At 43.4% G+C, this 19,273-nt stretch overlaps 1 long non-coding RNA gene across 2 annotated transcripts in view; it reads left to right on the top strand.

The window, feature by feature from the left end:
• Positions 1–1,680: 1,680 nt before the first annotated feature.
• LOC147292872 (uncharacterized) overlaps positions 1,681–19,273 on the top strand; it is a 75,963-nt gene continuing 58,370 nt past the window's right edge. The window contains exons 1-4 of one of the 2 annotated variants that reach the window (XR_015120264.1): positions 1,681–2,051; positions 2,143–2,237; positions 2,379–2,485; positions 4,242–4,353. This is a non-coding gene — a long non-coding RNA (uncharacterized LOC147292872). Of the gene's footprint in view, positions 2,052–2,142; positions 2,238–2,378; positions 2,486–4,241; positions 4,354–19,273 lie in introns of those variants that run through there. The other variant, XR_015120263.1, reaches the window with a different exon arrangement.

Consider the following 19,273-nt stretch of genomic DNA (forward strand, 5'->3'; position numbering starts at 1 on the left):
CTTCTCTCTCTCTCTCTCTCTCTCTCTCTGTTTTTGCACTGACCCGCGCGCCACCACAAACTCCGGCGAAACCCAGCTGCCCTACCGGTCGGGAAACACTCTCCTCCGACCAGTCATCACTTCCTTGCCATTCACCTCATCACCCAGCCACCCACGGAGGCGGATCGAAGCCAGAAAACCAGCGAGCCAGCCACCTCTCTTTGTCAATCTCAGTCATTTCCGGCGTTGATTTGGCTCGGTTTCAGGTGGGTTTTCTTCCCTCTTCTGTGGGTTTCCTTCCTTCTTCGTTGGAATTTCATTTCCTCTGATTTGTAGCTTAAAAATCTTGAATTTAAAATTTGTGAATTTAAGAAGCCATTTCGGGATTCCTTGAAGGTAGAGATTTTGAGTTAATCTTGTTGTATTTTGGATAATTTTCACTCTTAGGAAGGTTATTCTATGATTAGCATCAAAAATCAGAGTTAATTTGGAGGATTTTGGACATTGAGAAGTTTGATTGCAAGGGTTGGAACCCATTTCGGATTTGCTAAGGATTGGCTGAGTTTTGTGGAAATTTTTAGAGTGATTTTGGATAATTTCTCCACTAGTAAAACCTCTAAGTGTCGACCCCAATGAGAAACTTGAAGAAATTAGGAGTTTTGGGTGAGATTGATCTTTGGAGTTGTCACTTTGGTCAGTGGCAGCAGTGGTGATGACCTTTCAATTTCTAATTCTTATTTCTAAGGTCCTTTTTGAGAGTCTATTGGGAATGGTCGTCGATTTTGGAAAGGGTGGAAGTCTGAGAAATGTCCGGATTGCTTTTGGTAAATGTTTGGGTACCCTTCCGTTATCGAAACTAACGTTAAAATAAATCGTGGTTTTGGAGGTAGGCTATATATTTATTTATGTTTTAAATTCGGATTGAGGTTGGTTTGAGCCAAGTAGTTTTTGAGGAAGGAGGGAGTGTTTTGAGATTTTTGTGAGTAAGTAATTTAATCGTTGAGCCAAACAAGTAAGAGGCGTGACGTTAGGTTCATTTACACCCACACTCTAGTTGTTATTGAGTCAAGACTAATAGGATGTTTATTGTTTTATATTATAGGCGAGACGATCGTGGTTCGAGACGATCGTGGTTCAAGACGATCCGGCTAAGGATCGAAGCTAGGAATCTTCTCTGTGAGTGGACTTTATTTTGCAAATACTTTTATAAATTCATGATTTATTCATTTGGTTATTGAATTTGTTTGAGAGATAATAGAAGTTGAATTGGATTTTTGATTTGGAAGTGTTTTCTTAAAATTATGATTTTATTATTTGGTTTGTAAGACCCCATATTTTTCAAGGAGTTATTTTAAATATTTTGCGAATTTATTTTAAGGATTTTGGGAATTTATTTGGAAATTTAAAAGGTTTTGGTTTAATTTTTAATTTTTGTTTTAAATTGGGCTTGACCCAAAAGTTGACTTTTTTAAAACTAATGGACTTTCGTCTTTGACTTTAGGCACGTTGAAAAGGTCTCGAGTCCACGAGTTCGTAGACATGCGGCATGCGTCAATCGGAGTTACCGTTTGAGAGATACGGACATGTGAAGTGAGTGGCAAACTTGTAAATTTTACGAAAGTGGGTTTTAAAAACCCCAAAAATCAGATTTCCTCTCTCATTTCTGTCTCTCTCTCTCTCTCTCTCCCCGCGCGTCTTTCTCTCGCCCCTCACCCTCACCGTTCCTGCCACCGGCGCGTGGCGGCGCGTCCGGCGGCGGCTGGGCTGGGTGTTTGGCCCATACTGCTCGCTTCCCTCCCCTCTCTCTCCCAGTGGCCTTCATTTTTCCGGCCGATCACCCACGACGGAGAAACGACGCAAAACAGGGCCGAGCCTCTCGTCGGCGATCTCGCATTTTCCGGCCAAATCGCGGCGCCGGACCACCTGGGTTCTCTTCCCCAGGCCACGGCGAGTCTCCCAGTGTTTACCCCATGCTCCGATGACCTCAAACGGCGGCGGATCGAAGATGGTTGTCCGATCGTCTTCTCCGGCCAGTTTCGGCCATTTCCGGCGAGAATTGGCCGTCGACCCAGGTATCGTTTTGGCTCCTCTCGACGTCTCCTTCATGTCTGTGTACTTAGTTTGAGCCATTTGTGATTCGATTTCGATTCCCCTATTTTGCAGCCACGGCCACTGTAGCTCCGCCTTGTGTGGCGGCGATTTGGGTGGTCTTCTTCGTCGGTATGCCTCTTTGGGACCTCCAGAAACCATAATTCAAGGTTCGTTGTTGTTTTTGAACTGTTTTGGGTGTTGTTCTAGGCCGGGCAGCCACCGTGTAGGGTGGCGGCCACCCGTTTCAGTCGTTCAGTGGCGTAATTGTGAATTGTGTGTATGTTTATTTGGTTGTCTGGTCTTAACAGGTATACGGGCTCGGGAAATCACATTCCCGATGCCGTTATGCTGCCGGATTTGAGATCCGAGCAAAGGAGCCAAGAAGGGCATTTTTGTCATTTTACGTGGCTAAACAGTGAGTGAAACTTATCTGGTTATATTGTTGAGTACCGTAGATGAATTGTCTGTTTTGTGTGTTTGTTGTTTTATGTTAGAGAATGTTAAGTATAGGATTTAGATCATGAGAAGGAATTGATGAGGACTTGAGGCTAAGAAGTTAGTTGGGAATTTATAGAGTTGCCCTGGGATTAAGTACTGATTAGATGAGAAATGTCTATTTTCGAAGATTATGGAATGATGATAATTGCTGAATTAGAGAAGAAATATTTGTTGTCGAGGTATATGAGTGAGGATTAAGTAATTATTATACAGTAGACTATGAATGGATCTTTGGTGTTCGAAATGTTTTGCACATCTTATAATTCAACTCTTTTCTTGATTTTTTTGAGTATGGACAGTTTCTGGAAATGGTTTTTGGTATTATTTTGGAGAAGTTTTATTAATGAATTTATGTCCTTTAGAAAATGATTTTGGTCAAGCAGCTTTCACAATTTGAGAATGATTTTATTTAAGCGGATTTATGGAAAGAATTAAATTTCAGTTTTTATCTGGAGGATAGTCTTGAGATGTGGTTGATTGAGATATACAGAAGCGGTTTCAAACCGCCATATTAGTACCCCCTTCAGCAGGTATATATTGCTCTGCACTCGCCTAGAGATGACTCGGCGGTGTACGACCAGCACTCGCTCTGCACTTGCCTAGTTGGCAGTGTACGACCAGCACTCGCTCTGCACTTGCCTAGTTGGCAGTGTACGACCAGCATGACATTTGCTCTGCACTTGCCTAGTCGGCGGTGTATGACCAGCATCACAGCAGGTATAAATTTGCTCTGCACTTGCCTAGAGATGACTCGGCGGTGTATGACCAGCAGTTCCCTGGGTACTAGTGTGGCGTGAGTTTTCAATTGTGGAGTATTTTGATAAATGGATTTGCATCAGTAAATATTTTAAATGACATTTTCAGTAAGACCTTGTGTTTTAAATCAGTTCAGATTTGATACTTCTTCGTTTGAACAGTTTCATTGCTTTTTCAGTATATCGGGGTTTATTTGAGTTGAAAGTTTTTAGCCTAAATTATTTATATACAGTTGATAATATTGATTTCAGCTTGAGGACTGTGTTACTTTCAGAGTTGATTTACGGTTTGAGGGGATTTAAAAATGGATTTGAAGGAAGAGATTTTGAAAATAATTTTTAAGCTGGGGGATTCCAAAGAGTGAGATTATGGGGATTCCAAAGAGCGACGTGAGTGAGATTATGGGGATTTCAAAGAGCGACGTGAGTGAGATTAGGGGGATTTCAAAGAGCGACGTGAGTGAAATTAGTTAGTATAACTGTTTGTTGGATTTCTTGTGTGCACTTGTTTGTTAGGACTTGATTTGACAAGGACTTGGTAAGTCTAGGCTTGAATCTTGAGGATGGAATTGATGAATGGATTATGCATTGAGGTTATGAGTTAGGATGTGAATGATTCGAGATTGAGGTTAATAGCTGACGTTTAGGCAATTGATTTGCCAGAATGAGGATTATTATTTATTGATGGGATTTAAGATGTGAATTCGAGGATTTATGATTTATTTTGATGCTTGGATGATTGGTGATGAAATTATTGTGTGATTGAATATATATGGTTATTATTGTGAATTATTATTAAGTATGGAAGTTGAGGATTTTATTGAGGATAAATTATTTCGTTATTTCACTCATACGAGCTCTAGTGAGCTTACCGGGTTATTTGTTTGAATGACCCGGTGTACCATGGATATGGTACAGTGTGGTTGTTGATGTTTTGCAGGTTAAGCAGGCTGAGGAGGCAGTGAGGAGAAGTCGAGGCAGTGGGACCTATTTTAATTTGATTTAACTGATTTTATACAGTGATTTTTACACACATGTTTTTGGGCTCACACTCTGATTTATCAAATGTATTTATTTATTATGTTAAGTGCATGGCTCATTCTTTGAAAAGAGGTTTAAAGGACAAATTTCAGTGTATTTTGGGGCCCTAGGATCGGGGCGTTACATGGTTATCATGAGTCTTGAATTAGAAATATTGATTTGAGAGTTAAACATTTTCCTTATGAACATATGTGGTAAATTTCAATGATTTAAGTATCGTTTGACATGGATTTGATTTGAGTTATGAATTTTATGAAGTTAAATGAGCAGTTATAAACCGCCATATTAGTACCCCCTTTAGAAGGTATATATTTGCTCTGCACTCGCCTAGAGATGACTCGGCGGTGTATGACCAGCACTCGCTCTGCACTTGCCTAGTTGGCGGTGTACAACCAGCATTACATTTGCTCTGCACTTGCCTAGTTGGCGGTGTACGACCAGCATTTGCTCTGCACGTGCCTAGTGGGCGGTGTATGACCAGCATCACAGCAGGTATAGATTTGCTCTGCACTTGCCTAGAGATGACTCGGCAGTGTATGACCAGCAGTTTCCCGGGTACTAGTGTGGCGTGAGGTTTCAGTTGTTGAGTATTAATTATTTTTTAGAGTTTGATTTACGGTTCGAGGTGATTTAAAATAGATTTGAAAGAAGAAATTTTGAAATGGTTTTAAACTGGGGGTTTCAAAGAGTAATGTGAGGTTTTAGAGCTAAACGTGGTTTAGGAGGATTTTCTGAAACAGGAAGTTTACTTTTGTTTTCATTTTATTTAAACTGTCCACTCACTGAGTTATCTCACGGTTTATTTTGTTTTGTCTTAAATTGTCCCCCAGGTAGTAGCTTTGGTGGAGGTCGAGCCAATAACGTTGAGGCAGTCACATCCATCTCCCTAGTTGGAACCTGTAGGCGCCATTTAATTTTTATAGAGATTCCTTGTAATAGAATAGCAGCTCTGATAACCACTCTAAAATCTTAAGTTGGATTTCTGTGAAATTGTTGGGTCTGAGACCCTATTTGGTTGTGGTAGAGGTGGTTGATGATTAGAAGTGCTTTTTAACAGGTTTGAAATTTCTGGGTTAGTCCATTTTCAGGGGAGGTTCTGCCAAATTTTCGGTAGGATTTTTCCTTGAATTTGGATTTCCGCAGGACCTCTCCGGGTTTTAGGGTGGAATCCGGGGGCTGTAACGACCCGACCAAAAAAATTCAAGAGAAATTTTAATTTTTATTCGTTTTGGCCATGTAGAGGCATATTGGGAAATGGATTTGAGAGACTCGTATCTTTTCAAGTTTTTATTCTAAATAATTTAGGAATTTAATTGAGAAATAAAAAAAAGGGTTTTGGGGTAATTTTTAATTTTCTTTTAAATTGGGTTTGACCCAAAGTTGACTATTAAAACTAGGTGGCTTTTGATTTTGATTTTGGACTTGTTAAGTAGGTCTCGAACCCACGAGTTCGTAGACACGCGGCACGCGTCAATCGGAGCTACGGTTTGAAAGATACGGGCTTTTGAAGTGAGGGGCAAATTTGTAATTTTGCTTGGGCTAAGTTTAAAAACCCAAAAACTGAAATTTTTTTTCAGTTTTCTCTCTCCCCTCTCACGAACTACACTCCCTCTCTCTCTCGAAGCTTCCTCCCCGCGCGCACACCCTCCCCTCTCAGCCACCATCGCCGGCCAGCGACTGCTGACCTCGATTCCGGCGAGCACCCCGACGCCGACCACCCTCCCCTCGAGTTCACCCTCTCTCCGACACCCTCTCCTCTCTCCTCTCTCTGGTGCGCGCAGGATCACCACCGGAGGACAGCTCCCGACCACCGTCCCAGCGGTACGAGGCCACTGTCGTGACCCCCGTGAGTCGACCGTTCTCCTCCGTGCCTCCCATCGCCGGCCCGCCACCCCTGTGCACTGGAAATCGCCGGAGAAAGCTAGTCACGCCGCCGGCCATTTTGTCGATTCTGGCCACCTCCGAGCTCCGATCCAGAAATTGGCGAGGCGACCGTGGCTCGTGACGATCCGGCGGAGGATCGAAACTAGATTTCCCAATTTGTGAGTGGACTTCATTTTTATAAAAGTTTATGTTTCTAAATGCCTATGATTTCATTTATTTAATGGTGGATTTGTGTTGAGAATTGTTATTTAAAGCTTCTTCAAATGATATCCTTTTAGACTAATGACTTTAAAAGAGTGAGACGTTGTGATTTGAGGAAAGATACATGTTTGATGAGTTGGGTTGTTAAAGGGAATTGTGAAAAGAGTATTTAAAAACTACTATGTAAATGCACGTGTTGACCGGTCGAGCCTGCCTGTGTTAAATGCACGGGATTGTGGCCAGGATACGAGCCTGCTCGTGCGGAGCGACCCTCCGTACGAGATTGTGGCCAGGATACGAGCCTGCTCGTGCAGAGCGACCCTCCGTACGAGATTGTGGCCAGGATACGAGCCTGCTCGTGCGGAGCGACCCTCCGTACGAGATTGTGGCCAGGATACGAGCCTGCTTGGCGGAGCGACCCTCCGTACGAGATTGTGGCCAGGATACGAGCCTGCTCGTGCGGAGCGACCCTCCGTACGAGATTGTGGCCAGGATGTGAGCCTGCTTGGCGGAGTGACCCTCCGTACGAGATTGTGGCCAGGATGTGAGCCTGCTTGGCGGAGTGACCCTCCGTACGAGATTGTGGCCAGGATTTGAGCCTGCCCGTGTGCGGGATTGTGGCCAGGGCATAGTCTACAGTACGGGTGCAAGTATAGTGTGAGTTTTAAGTATAAGTGTTTTGAGATATCAGTTTATAAGATAATTTCGGTTCAGATTTGCTATTTCTCAGCTTGGAAAGTTTTATTGCTTTTTTCAGTATATTGAGGTCTAATGAGATGATTTTCGAAAATGAATTTGAAGACAGTTTTTAAAACTAGGGGATTTCAAAGAGTGACGTGAGATCTTAGAGCTAAGTGGGGTTCTGAAGGTTTTTCTGAAACAGAATGGTTACTTTGATTTCATTTTTAATAAACTGTCCACTCATTGAGTTATCTCACAAGTTATCTTGTTTTGTCTTAAATTGTCCCCCCCCCCCCAGGTAGTAGCTTTGGTGGAGGTCGAGCCAATAACGTCGAGGCATTTGTGTCCATCTTCTGACTCGGACCCTGTAGGCGCCATTCAATTTTTTTGTAGAAATTCCTTGTAATAGAATAGAAGCTCTGATAACTACTTTAAATATTATGTTCATTTCTCTGTGAAATTGTCGGGTCTGAGACCCTTTTGGTTGTGGTAGAGGTGGTTGCTGTTCTAGAAGTGCTTTTTAACAGGTTTGAAATTTCGGGGTTAGTCCATTTTCAGGGGAGGTTCTGTCGAATTTTCGGTAGAATTTTCCTTGATTTTGGATTCCCGCAGGACCTCTCCGAGTTTCAGGGCGAAATCCGGGGGCGGTCCTGTCAACTTGGTATCAGAGCAATAGGTTTTAGATTCCTCAATTCTGCACTGAATGTGCATCCCCATTATTAATAAGAGTTTGGTTTTCTTATAGGTATTATACCTCCTCGACGACGTGGCCGACCACCGGGGACCCACCCTAGGGTAGCAGAAGGTGGCGATGAGACGACACAGGGTTTCGAGCAATCTATTGATAGGCTAGCAGAGGCAGTGACTGCTGTCGTTCGTACTAGGGCTTTTCCTGAAGGAGAATTCAGCATTGAGCGTGCCCGTAAGCTCGGGGCCTCAAATTTTTCGGGTACTTCAAATCCCAATGAGGCTAACGAGTGGATGATACAACTCGAGAGGATTTTTGAGGTTATGGGATGTCTCGATGACTGGAAGTTAGTCTTGGCTACCTTCCAGTTAGTGGGTGATGCTTATTACTGGTGGGACTCGGAGCGATTGGGACTCACGGCAGTTGAGATTTCTTGGGATAGATTTAGGAGAGCTTGTTATGAGAAATACTATCCCAGAGTTTATTGCGACGAGATGAGGGCGGAGTTTTTGAGGTTGAAACAGGGTTCTATGACAGTAACAGAGTATGAGAGAAAGTTTACTGAGCTTTCTAGATTTTGCCCAGCACTGGTGGCAGATGAGACAGATAGATGCTCAAGGTTTGAGGAGGGTTTGAAAGACTCCATTCGCACGGCAGTCACTGCAGCTAACCACTCCACTTTCTCTTCACTAAGAGATGCTGCCATGAGAGTTGAGAGATCTTTAGCTGAGCGAGGCAGTAGTGAGGCGAGACGTCGCCCTATTTCGAGTACTACAGCGGGTGGTTCTAGTCAAGGACCATCCAAGAGGGGCAGTTTCAGTTCCAAATCTTCTGGGAGCGGTGAATTCAGAGGTTTAAGACGTGACTTTAGGGATAGTGGAGGATCTGGGCATGGACAGAGTCATACCCATCAGTTTGTGAGTAGTTCGGGTCGAGGCTCAGCACAGTCGAGCGGGTCCCAAGATAGACGCCATCGTGGGGCAAGTCGCCCAGCATGTAGTACATGTGGTAGGTACCACACTGGGGTATGTCACGCGAGTAGTGCTGGATGTTATCATTGTGGGCAGACGGGTCACTTTGTGAGGGAGTGCCCAAAGTTACAACAGGGAATTGGAGGAGTTTCAGGTTCAGCCCTTCCTCTGGAATTGACTTCTGGGAGTCAGAGTCAGGGGCAAGGAGTAGGGCAGACTGCGGGTACTAAGTCGAGTGGTAGTATTCAGTCCAGCCATGTCATCAGGGGCGGAGGACAGTAGAGGGGTCAGCCAGGACGTCCCCGGGACCAGGGCAGAGTCTTCGCTATGACGCACCAGGATGCTTGGGCTTCACCGGAAGTCATGAGGGGTACAATTTCTATCTTTGGGCAAAATACATGTATTTTGTTGGGCCCTGGTACCACACACTTTCCTCTATCATTTAAGGGTTGTTGTAGAATCTAGAAGTTTGACTTGCAACTAGTTGGCAAGATGATGCTTTTTGGCTTCTACCTGTCCTTTACAAGATATCTAAATTTCGAGGACGAAATTTTTTTTAAGGGGGGAAGATTGTAACGACCCGACCCAAAAAATTCAGGAGAAATTTTAATTTTTATTCGTTTTGGCCATGTAGAGGCATATTGGGAAATGGATTTGAGAGACTCGTATCTTTTCAAGTTTTTATTCTAAATAATTTAGGAATTTAATTGAGAAATAAAAAAAAGGGTTTTGGGGTAATTTTTAATTTTCTTTTAAATTGGGCTTGACCCAAAGTTGACTATTAAAACTAGGTGGCTTTTGATTTTGATTTTGGACTTGTTAAGTAGGTCTCGAACCCACGAGTTCGTAGACACGCGGCACGCGTCAATCGGAGCTACGGTTTGAAAGATACGGGCTTTTGAAGTGAGGGGCAAATTTGTAATTTTGCTTGGGCTAAGTTTAAAAACCCAAAAACTGAAATTTTTTTTCAGTTTTCTCTCTCCCCTCTCACAAACTACACTCCCTCTCTCTCTCGAAGCTTCCTCCCCGCGAGCACACCCTCCCCTCTCAGCCACCATCGCCGGCCAGCCACTGCTGACCTCGATTCCGGCGAGCACCCCGACGCCGACCACCCTCCCCTCGAGTTCACCCTCTCTCCGACACCCTCTCCTCTCTCCTCTCTCTGGTGCGCGCAGGATCACCACCGGAGGACAGCTCCCGACCACCGTCCCAGCGGTACGAGGCCACTGTCGTGACCCCCGTGAGTCGGCCGTTCTCCTCCGTGCCTCCCATCGCCGGCCCGCCACCCCTGTGCACTGGAAATCGCCGGAGAAAGCTAGTCACGCCGCCGGCCATTTTGTCGATTCTGGCCACCTCCGAGCTCCGATCCAGAAATTGGCGAGGCGACCGTGGCTCGTGACGATCCGGCGGAGGATCGAAACTAGATTTCCTAATTTGTGAGTGGACTTCATTTTTATAAAAGTTTATGTTTCTAAATGCCTATGATTTCATTTATTTAATGGTGGATTTGTGTTGAGAATTGTTATTTGAAGCTTCTTCAAATGATATCCTTTTAGACTAATGACTTTAAAAGAGTGAGACGTTGTGATTTGAGGAAAGATACATGTTTGATGAGTTGGGTTGTTAAAGGGAATTGTGAAAAGAGTATTTAAAAACTACTATGTAAATGCACGTGTTGACCGGTCGAGCCTGCCTGTGTTAAATGCACGGGATTGTGGCCAGGATACGAGCCTGCTCGTGCGGAGCGACCCTCCGTACGAGATTGTGGCCAGGATACGAGCCTGCTCGTGCGGAGCGACCCTCCGTACGAGATTGTGGCCAGGATACGAGCCTGCTTGGCGGAGCGACCCTCCGTACGAGATTGTGGCTAGGATACGAGCCTGCTCGTGCGGAGCGACCCTCCGTACGAGATTGTGGCCAGGATGTGAGCCTGCTTGGCGGAGTGACCCTCCGTACGAGATTGTGGCCAGGATTTGAGCCTGCCCGTGTGCGGGATTGTGGCCAGGGCATAGTCTACAGTACGGGTGTAAGTATAGTGTGAGTTTTAAGTATAAGTGTTTTGAGATATCAGTTTATAAGATAGTTTCGGTTCAGATTTGCTATTTCTCAGCTTGGAAAGTTTTATTACTTTTTTCAGTATATTGAGGTCTAATGAGATGATTTTCGAAAATGAATTTGAAGACAGTTTTTAAAACTGGGGGATTTCAAAGAGTGACGTGAGATCTTAGAGCTAAGTGAGGTTCTGAAGGTTTTTCTGAAACAGAATGGTTACTTTGATTTCATTTTTAATAAACTGTCCACTCATTAAGTTATCTCACAAGTTATCTTGTTTTGTCTTAAATTGTCCCCCCCCCCCAGGTAGTAGCTTTGGTGGAGGTCGAGCCAGTAACGTCGAGGCATTTGTGTCCATCTTCTGACTCGGACCCTGTAGGCGCCATTCAATTTTTTTGTAGAAATTCCTTGTAATAGAATAGAAGCTCTGATAACTACTTTAAATATTATGTTCATTTCTCTGTGAAATTGTCGGGTCTGAGACCCTTTTGGTTGTGGTAGAGTTGGTTGCTGTTCTAGAAGTGCTTTTTAACAGGTTTGAAATTTCGGGGTTAGTCCATTTTCAGGGGAGGTCTGTCGAATTTTCGGTAGAATTTTCCTTGATTTTGGATTCCCGCAGGACCTCTCCGAGTTTCAGGGCGAAATCCGGGGGCGGTCCTGTCAACTCACGGTTTATTTTGTTTTGTCTTAAATTGTCCCCCAGGTAGTAGCTTTGGTGGAGGTCGAGCCAATAACGTTGAGGCAGTCACATCCATCTCCCTAGTTGGAACCTGTAGGCGCCATTTAATTTTTATAGAGATTCCTTGTAATAGAATAGCAGCTCTGATAACCACTCTAAAATCTTAAGTTGGATTTCTGTGAAATTGTTGGGTCTGAGACCCTATTTGGTTGTGGTAGAGGTGGTTGATGATTAGAAGTGCTTTTTAACAGGTTTGAAATTTCTGGGTTAGTCCATTTTCAGGGGAGGTTCTGCCAAATTTTCGGTAGGATTTTTCCTTGAATTTGGATTTCCGCAGGACCTCTCCGGGTTTTAGGGTGGAATCCGGGGGCGGTCCTGTCAACTTGGTATCAGAGCATTAGGTTTTAGATTCCTTGAATCTGCACTAAATGTGCATCCCCATTATTGATAAGTGCTTGGCTTTCTTATAGGTATTATGCCTCCCCGACGACGTGGCCGACCACCGGGGACCCACCATAGGGTAGCAGAAGGTGTTGATGAGACGACACAGGGTTTCGAGCAATCTATTGATAGGCTAGCCGAGGTAGTGACTACTGCTGTTCGCACCAGGGCTTTTCCCGAGGGGGAATATAGCATTGAGCGTGCCCGTAAGCTTGGGGCCTCAAATTTTTCGGGTACTTCGGATCCCAGTGTGGCTAACGAGTGGATGATACAACTCGAAAGGATCTTTGAGGTTATGGGATACCCCGATGACCGGAAGTTAGTCTTGGCTACTTTCTTGCTAGTGGGTGACGCTTATCTTTGGTGGGACTCTGAGCGTTTAGGACTCACCGCAGTGGAGGTCACTTGGGACAGATTTAGGAGAGTCTTTTACGAGAAGTACTATCCGCGGGTTTATTGTGATGAGAAGAGGGCCGAATTCCTGAGGCTTAGACAGGGATCTATGTCAGTAGCAGAGTATGAGAGGAAATTTACTGAGCTTTCTAGATTTTGCCCAGCACTTGTGGCAGATGAGACAGACAGATGCTCAAGGTTTGAGGAGGGTTTGAAAGACTCCATTCGCACGGCAGTCACTGCAGCTAACCACTCCACCTTCTCTTCACTGAGAGATGCTGCCATGAGAGTTGAGAGATCTTTAGCTGAGCGGGGCAGCAGCGAAGCAAGACGTCGCCCTTATTCGAGTGCTACAATGGGTGGCCCTAGTCAGGGACCATCCAAGAGGGGCAGTTTGAGCTCCAGCTCTTCAAGGGGTGGTGGATTCAGAGGTTTAATACGTGACTTGGGTGGTAGTAGAGGATCTGGGCATAGACAGAGCTCTAGTCATCAGTCCGTGAGAAGTTCGACGAGAAGTCCAGGAGAGTTCAGTGGGTCTCAGGGTAGTAGAACCCTTAGGACAAATCGTTCGCGATGTAATCTTTGTGAAAAGTATCATGATGGGGTGTGTCAGAGAGGAAGCGCGGGTTGTTTCCGCTGTGGACAAATAGGGCATTTCATGAAGGATTGTCCGACCTTACACCAGAGAGATAGTGGAGTTTCAGGTTCAGCCCTTCCTCGGGGACAGACTTCTGGGGCCCAGAATCAGGGGCAAAGAACAGTACAGACTGCAGGTGCTACGTCTGGTAGTGGTGCTCAGTCCAGCCATGTCAGTAGAGGTGGAGGACAGCAGAGGGGCCAGTCAGGACGCCCTAGAGCTCAGGGCAGAGTCTTTGCCATGACACAACAGGACGCGTTGGCTTCACCAGATGTCATCATGGGTACGTTATCCATCTTTGGGCATAATGCTATATTTTTTATAGACTCTGGGACACACACACACACTCTGGCGTGTCACGTATTCTCATTTTGATTGTTGATAAGAAATAAACTTTCTCGATTGCGAGTTAGAGTGGTTTTCAAATGATTTAAAGGTTTTAAATTGATTTACTTCGTAATGGTTTTATCCCTGAAAACTTTATCTAGGGTTTGGCGTTTCTATCACATTTTCAAGTTTTTATTTTTGAGGCTTACATAATTTATTTAGGTTCGTTGCGGAGCGATTTCCTTAGTTTAAATATCCTTGGTTTTCTCGAGCGGAAGGAAATGCCAAAATCACGCATATTTTTTAACTTATGATTGTTGAAAAGAGGTTGGGTTTGCAGGTTTTACTACAATTTGGATTTTTGTCCTGAAAATTTTTGGGTCAAAGGATCAAGTTTAGTCTTGTCTGTAAATTATCTAGTTATGTGACGAATCGGAAATTTGGATGGGTGATAAGAAGTTTGCAACAACAATCCACATAAATTAACGTTTTCTACTAAATTTCGGGGACGAAATTTATGTAAGGGGGGAAGGTTGTAACGACCCGACCCAAATTCTAATCGAAATTTAAATTTTTATTTTAACTATGGTTTTAAAAGTTTTTTTTAAAGGATGTTGAATTTTATTTTAAAGATTTTGGGATTTAATTGGAAAATAAAAGGGGTTTTGATTTAATTTTTTTAAATCTGGGATTGACCCAAAATTGACTTTCAAAATAAATGTGCTTTCGATTTTGACTTTGGGTCGGTTGGACAGGCTTCGAGTCCACAATTTCATAGACACGTAGCACGCATCGATCCGAGTTACGGTTTGAGAGATATGGGCGTCTGAAACGAGTGGCAATTTTGTAAAATTGACAAATTGGGTATTAAAATTTCAAATCAGATTTTTGAAGGGGATTTCTCTCTCTAGAATTTTCTAGAACACTCTCTCTCCTCCCTCATTTTTTCCCCCGCGTCTGCACCCCACCCGGACTCTCTCGCCCTCTCTCTTTTTCCCGAGCCACTCTCCCCCTCTCTTCTCTCACCCCCGCGGCCAGCTCCGGCCAAGTTCTCGGCGACCAGAGGCCGGCGGCGGGACCCTCTCATCGTCGCCGACCCCACCCCCCACCCCCCAGCCTCCCTACTTCTCTCTCTCTCTCTCTCTCTGTTTTTGCATTGACCCGCGCGCCACCACAAACTCCGGCGAAACCCAGCTGCCCTACCGGTCGGGAAACACTCTCCTCCGACCAGTCATCACTTCCTTGCCACTCACCTCATCACCCAGCCACCCACGGAGGCGGATCGAAGCCGGAAAACCAGCGAGCCAGCCACCTCTCTTTGTCAATCTCAGTCATTTCCGACGTTGATTTGGCTCGGTTTCAGGTGGGTTTTCTTCCTTCTTCTGTGGGTTTCCTTCCTTCTTCGTTGGAATTTCATTTCCTCTGATTTGTAGCTTAAAAATCTTGAATTTAAAATTTGTGAATTTAAGAAGCCATTTCGGGATTCCTTGAAGGTAGAGATTTTGTGTTAATCTTGTTGTATTTTGGATAATTTTCACTCTTAGGAAGGTTATTCTATGATTAGCATAAAAAATCAGAGTTAATTTGGAGGATTTTGGACATTGAGAAGTTTGATTGCAAGGGTTGGAACCCATTTCGGATTTGCTAGGGATTGGCTGAGTTTTGTGGAAATTTTTAGAGTGGTTTTGGATAATTTCTCCACTAGTAAAACCTCTAAGTGTCGACTCCAATGAGAAACTTGAAGAAATTAGGAGTTTTGGGTGAGATTGATCTTTGGAGTTGTCACTTTGGTCAGTGGCAGCAGTGGTGATGACCTTTCAATTTCTAATTCTTATTTCTAAGGTCCTTTTTGAGAGTCTATTGGGAATGGTCGTCGATTTTGGAAAGGGTGGAAGTCTGAGAAATGTCCGGATTGCTTTTGGTAAATGTTTGGGTACCCTTCCGTTATTGAAACTAACGTTAAAATAAATCGTGGTTTTGGAGGTAGGCTATATATTTATTTATGTTTTAAATTCGGATTGAGGTTGGTTTGAGCCAAGTAGTTTTTGAGGAAGGAGGGAGTGTTTTGAGATTTTTGTGAGTAAGTAATTTAATCGTTGAGCCAAACAAGTAAGAGGCGTGACGTTAGGTTCATTTACACCCACACTCTAGTTGTTATTGAGTCAAGACTAATAGGATGTTTATTGTTTTATATTATAGGTGAGACGATCGTGGTTCAAGACGATCTGGCTAAGGATCGAAGCTAGGAATCTTCTCTGTGAGTGGACTTTATTTTGCAAATACTTTTATAAATTCATGATTTATTCATTTGGTTATTGAATTTGTTTGAGAGATAATAGAAGTTGAATTGGATCTTTGATTTGGAAGTGTTTTCTTAAAATTATGATTTTATTATTTGGTTATCATGAGTCTTGAATTAGAAATATTGATTTGAGAGTTAAACATTTTCCTTATGAACATATGTGGTAAATTTCAATGATTTAAGTATCGTTTGACATGGATTTGATTTGAGTTATGAATTTTATGAAGTTAAATGAGCAGTTATAAACCGCCATATTAGTACCCCCTTTAGCAGGTATATATTTGCTCTGCACTCGCCTAGAGATGACTCAGCGGTGTATGACCAGCACTCGCTCTGCACTTGCCTAGTTGGCGGTGTACGACCAGCATTACATTTGTTCTGCACTTGCCTAGTTGGCGGTGTACGACCAGCATTTGCTCTGCACGTGCCTAGTGGGCGGTGTATGACCAGCATCACAGCAGGTATAGATTTACTCTGCACTTGCCTATAGATGACTCGGCAGTGTATGACCAGCAGTTTCCCGGGTACTAGTGTGGCGTGAGGTTTCAGTTGTTGAGTATTAATTATTTTTTAGAGTTTGATTTACGGTTCGAGGTGATTTAAAATAGATTTGAAAGAAGAAATTTTGAAATGGTTTTAAACTGGGGGTTTCAAAGAGTAACGTGAGGTTTTAGAGCTAAACGTGGTTTAGGAGGATTTTCTGAAACAAGAAGTTTACTTTTGTTTTCATTTTATTTAAACTGTCCACTCACTGAGTTATCTCACGGTTTATTTTGTTTTGTCTTAAATTGTCCCCCAGGTAGTAGCTTTGGTGGAGGTCGAGCCAATAACGTTGAGGCAGTCACATCCATCTCCCTAGTCGGAACCTGTAGGCGCCATTTAATTTTTATAGAGATTCCTTGTAATAGAATAGCAGCTCTGATAACCACTCTAAAATCTTAAGTTGGATTTCTGTGAAATTGTTGGGTCTGAGACCCTATTTGGTTGTGGTAGAGGTGGTTGATGATTAGAAGTGCTTTTTAACAGGTTTGAAATTTCTGGGTTAGTCCATTTTCAGGGGAGGTTCTGCCGAATTTTCGGTAGGATTTTTCCTTGAATTTGGATTCCCGCAGGACCTCTCCGGATTTTAGGGTGGAATCCGGGGGCGGTCCTGTCAATAACGCACAAGCCAAGTGCAAGTTGTTGGATTGGCTTGGATCAGGGGATGTAGTTGCTGAAGGGCGTTGGTCCTCAAGTGATCCAAAAGAACTTGTTCATCACATTCCTCTTGGGCTTAATGCGATGAGAGTCTGGATAGATATAGCAAAGCAACCTGAAGTATTTTTATGGAGGCCTACATCTTATATGACTTGTATTGAAGAAGCTATTGGTAGTACAGTTGCATGGCCAGCTGACAAAGTTGTTATGCCCATGAGTCAACAAGCTGGAGACAATGAGAATATATCTTCTCCATTGGTAAAATACTAACTTTTTCTGAATTTTCATACATAAATTAACATGTTGAAATATCAATCTAAAGATAAGTAATATACATTCATTTTGTTTGTTATGATTGCCTTGTGGTTAGAGTATGAATAAAATTCAAACAACAAGTGCAAGTTGTTAGATTGGACTGGATCTGGTGAAATAGTGGCTGAAGGACGTTGGTCTTCAAGTGATCCGAAACAGCTTGTACATCCTACTTCTCTAGGACCGAATGCAATGAGATTTGGGTAGATTTAGCAAGGAAACCTGAAGCATTTTTATGGAGGCCTACATCTGATATGACTTGTATTGAAGAAGCTCTTGACAGTACAACAACATGGCCTGCAGACAAAGTTATTATGCCACATTAGGTAAACATTTATCAACTCAAATTTTAGTTCTAAACTAGATTTTGAGCAATATTGTCAACATAGATTTTAATCAATCATTTCCTTTCCATGGTAACTTTTCTCAGTCTGTAAAACTGTGTTAACTGTATTTGCATTTTCTAGCAGACTGGCATTTCAATCTAATCATGTTTTGATTGGCAATACCAAAATTATTCACTATGTTTGATACAAGGGTGATACCATGCATTTGTAACGACCCGACCCAAATTCTCACTAGAAATTTAAATTTTTATTTAACTATGTTTTTTTTAAGAGGTTTATAAAAGATGTTGGATTGTATTTTAAAGACTTTGAGATTTATTTGGAAAATGAAAAGGGTTTTGATTTATTTATTTTGTTTTAATTTAAGCTTGACCCAAAGTTGACTTTTAAAATAAATGAGTTTTCGATTTTGACTTTGGGTCCGTTAGATAGGTTTCGACTCTACGATTTTTCATAGACACGAAGCACGCGTCGATCCGAGTTACAGTTTGAAAGATATGGGCGTTTGAAGCGAGGGGCAATTTCGTAAAATGGACAAATTGGGTTTGAAAATCAGATTTTTTTTAGAATTTTCTCTCTCCCTCTAGAATCTTCTCTCTCTCCCTTTTTATTATCTCTCTCTCTCTCTCTCTCTCGCTCTCTCTCTCTCTCTCTCGCACACTCACTTCTCCCTCTCTCTCCCCGAGCTCACTCACCTCCCCCTCTCTTCTCTCACCGGCGCAGCCAGCTCCGGCCGCCATCTCGACGACCCAAGACCACCGGCGAGTCGGCGCCGATCCCCCCAGCCAGCCACCACTTCGACGAGGGCCACAACACACAGTCGCAACCCACCCCTGCACGCACCCGCCCCAGCCACCCAGCCACGTCCGGTCACTTTTTCGAGGACCTAAGGCTCCGGCGAGCCTCCCCCGACGCCGACCACCTCTCCCGGCCATTCCTCCAGCCAGCCCAGCTCCCACACTCGCGAAAACAGGAACAACCCAGAGAGACCACCCAGCCCGCCGCCATTGCTCTCCGGATTCCGGCCATCCCCCGTCGCCAATCAATGCTTTTTCCGGTGGGTTTTTTCTTCTCTCCTACTAGGTTTTTCATTCCCTTATGTATTTGGTTGTTAAAAACTAGAAATTTGAAACTTGAAATTTGGGGGTTTAAAGCCAATTCGGTGTGTGCTTTGAAATTTGGTTTTGGAGATTGTTCTTGGTCTATTAGTGGGCGATTTCTACCTCTTAGGAAGGATGATTGATGTTTAGGATCAAAATTTGGAGTAATTTGGAGTAATTTGTAGGATTCACTATGGTGGGTGGCGATGGAGGTGGTTCCGACCACTCAGCCGTCAATTCTTTAAGATGACACGAAATCAAGAACTCACATTAAGTCGGTCGTTGTTTTGGACTGTTGGGTGTTACCCAAATTGACGAAACTTCAATTTTGGGTGTTATTTGGATACTTTTGGTTACCGAAACGACTTTCGGACGACACGCGATCGTGTTGTCCTATGCAAGAAGTTTTATTTGAGTAGAGTTGACGGATTAAAAAGTTTGGTGTGTTGTGGGTTCTGAGCCGGGAAGAATATATATATACTGATTTGAGTTTATGGGCTTTAAGATGAAGTTGATTTTTTACCGTTGAAAATAGGGGGTTGAACAAAATACCTAGTTTTATACACACACCTTGTAATTGGTCGTTGAAGTCGAGACTAATCTTATGTTTTATTGATTTATTTTAGGCAAGACGACCGTGGCTCGTGACGATCCGGCGGAGGATCGAAGCTAGGATATCACTGTGAGTGGACTTTTA

This window comes from Dryas octopetala, chromosome 2, assembly GCF_963921425.1.
Source record: "Dryas octopetala chromosome 2, drDryOcto1.1, whole genome shotgun sequence".
NCBI lineage: Eukaryota > Viridiplantae > Streptophyta > Magnoliopsida > Rosales > Rosaceae > Dryas > Dryas octopetala.